The sequence below is a fragment of the Hevea brasiliensis genome, chromosome 2, assembly GCF_030052815.1.
Source record: "Hevea brasiliensis isolate MT/VB/25A 57/8 chromosome 2, ASM3005281v1, whole genome shotgun sequence".
Lineage (NCBI taxonomy): Eukaryota > Viridiplantae > Streptophyta > Magnoliopsida > Malpighiales > Euphorbiaceae > Hevea > Hevea brasiliensis.
This window is the reverse complement of record NC_079494.1, coordinates 6,932,507-6,935,287: the sequence shown is the minus strand read 5'-3', so window position 1 is coordinate 6,935,287 and position 2,781 is coordinate 6,932,507. Positions and strand designations below refer to the sequence as shown.

At 36.5% G+C, this 2,781-nt stretch overlaps 1 non-coding gene across 1 annotated transcript; it reads left to right on the top strand.

The window, feature by feature from the left end:
- Positions 1-1,863: 1,863 nt before the first annotated feature.
- LOC131178278 (small nucleolar RNA R71) lies at positions 1,864-1,970 on the top strand. The gene has a single exon (XR_009147412.1). It is a non-coding gene; the product is annotated as a small nucleolar RNA R71 (small nucleolar RNA).
- Positions 1,971-2,781: the final 811 nt, after the last annotated feature.

The following is a 2,781-nucleotide window of genomic DNA, read 5'->3' as shown; positions in this document are numbered from 1 at the left end:
AACCCAGCATCTCTCTCGTGTTTTGCCAATGTGGGATTTGCCTAGGGTGTTACATTCATCCTTTGTTGTTCTACTATGTACCAAACAATTCTCCAAAGGGTCCTCAGGATATCTTTCCTTAAATTCTGCTTCCACAATCTCATCAATAACATCCACCCTTAAACAAGGATCAACTCCATGATGTTTCTTTAAAGTTTGATTCAAATTAAATTCCACCTCCTCTTCTCCAACTTTTAATGTCAATCTGTCATTCTTTACATCAATTATACCCCTGCTGTGGCTAAAAATGGCCTTCCCAAGATGATAGGTATGTGAATATCCTTTTCCATTTCAAGAACCACAAAATCCACAGGAATAAAAAATTTTCCAACCTTCAATGGCACATTCTCCAAAATTCCCACTGGATATTTGATAGATTTATCAGCTAGTTACAAAGAAATGGTGGTGGGCTTCAAATCTCCTACCTTCAGCTTTTCACAAATGGAGAGTGGCATCAAGCTTACACTAGCTCCAAGATCACACAATGCTTTTTCAATACTAGTATCCCCAATATGACAAGGAATAGAGAAACTTCCTGGATCCTTCAATTTTGGTGGAAGTTTATTCTGTAAGAGAGCACTTCACTCCTCTGTTAATGCCACAATTTCATAATCTTCTAATCTCCTCTTGTTTGACAAAATTTCTTTCAAGAATTTAGCATATGAGGGCATTTGAGAAATTGCATCTGTAAATGGAATGTTGATGTATAACTTCTTCAAAACTTTCAAAAATTTCTCGAACTGCTTATCTAGCTTTGCTTTCTGAAACTTCTGAGGATATGGCAATGGTGGCTTGTATGGTGGTGGAGGCACATACTTTTCCTCTTCTTCTTTTTCAACTTCCTTCTTCTTGTTTGCTTCCTCATTAACTTCATCATGATTCAGAATAGATTCATTTTTGTCTTTATCTTCTTTTTTCGTTTCCTCTTCTACCTTATCTTTCTCTTCTTCTCCCACAATTTTCCCACTCCTTAGGATCATTGCCTTGCAATGTTCTCTAGGATTCTCTGGTTGGCTTGGAAGTTTTCCTTGTGCTTTGCTAGAAGAACTTGCTTATTGAGCTATTTAGCTTTCCAACATCCTGTTATGAGTGGCAAGCTGGTCTATCCTTGAAGTTAATTGTTAAATCATTTCTCCTTGTTTTTGTTGAGCAGTTAAGAAATTCTCCATCATAGACTTAAAAATTGAATCTTAGTCTGAAGACTGAACTGGTGGTTGTGGAATAGGTGCATTTTGATTCTTTTGTGGTGGAAATCCAGGTGGTACTCTGTTTTGCTGAAAATTCTACTGTTGTTGCTGAAAATTAGGAGGTTGTTGATAATTCTGTTGCTGCCCTTGTCAACCTCCCCAAGAAAAGTTAGGGTGGTTCCTTCATGCTGGATTATATGTAGCAGAAAAAGGATTACCAACTGGTTTCTGATTGTAATTCCCAACAAAATCAACTTGCTCATTTCCAAACTTTTGCCCATAGGAAGGAAAATCATTTATACAATGCATATTTCCTGCACCAACATCTTCTGTATGACTAAATCGTCCAATTGATGAGTCAACCTTCATGCTTAACTTATCCATTTTTCTCGTCAAAGCATCAAATTTGGCATTGAATATACTCATGGTATCTAATTCAGATACACCAACTAGTGGCTTCTTCATTTCATTTCTTTCACAGCTCTATTGATAATTGTTGTAAGCATTTTTATCCAATGCTGAATAGGCTTCATCTTCTGACTTTTCCATAAGATAACCTCCTGAAGATGCATCAATTATACTTCTAATTGCTGGAGAAACATCATTGTAGAAATGTTGAACTAGCATCCATTTAGGGATTCCATGATGTGGACATCTCCTTTAAAGATCCTTATATCTCTCCCAAGCTTCATAAAGACTCTCATCATCCCTTGGTCTGAAAGAAGTTAATTCATTTCTCAATTTTTCAGTCTTGCTAGGAGGAAAGTATTGAGCCAAGAAAGCTTGTGAAAACTCATCCCAAGTAGTTGTTGAACCCAGAGGTAATAAATGCAACCACTCCTTAGCATGATCCTTTAAAGAAAAAGGAAATAATCTCAGCCGGATGGCATCATCTGACACTCCATTTATCTTCAGCATGTCACTAATTTCAAGAAAATGTGCAAGGTGCACATGTGGACTCTCAGTAGGACCTCCCCCAAACTGTGATTGTTGAACCATTTGACAAAGTGAGGGCTTCAACTCAAAGTTGTTTGCTTCCACTCTAGGCCCTGTAATACTCGGTCTAAAATCTCCAAAATTAAGAAAAGCATGATCCTTAATTAATCAGTTGTTGTTGTTTGCCATAGCTTCTATCACTTGTTGCTCTTGATGTTGCTCTTGCTGTCTTTGAATTCTGAGTTCAGCTTTTCTTCTTTTAGATACTGCTCTTAAAGCTTTAGCTGTCTTTTCAATCTCAGGATCAAAAATTAAATCAATTTCTGCACTTTTTGTTCTTCTCATATAAAAGATATGTACCTGAAAAACCAAAATAGGAAAATCTCAAAGTAAAATGATAACGAAGAGAAATTAAAATAAGAAATAAAATGCCCAAATTAACCAAACAATCAATCGTCTAACATCAAACAAAACAAAACAATTCCTCGGCAACGCCCCAAAAACTTGGTTGCGTATTTCGTAAGTATACGGGTCGTTCAAGTAGTAAAGAAAAGATATCGTCCCACAGAGATTTATTGTTTGAGTACCAAACTATAAAAGTCACGATTATTTGGGCTAT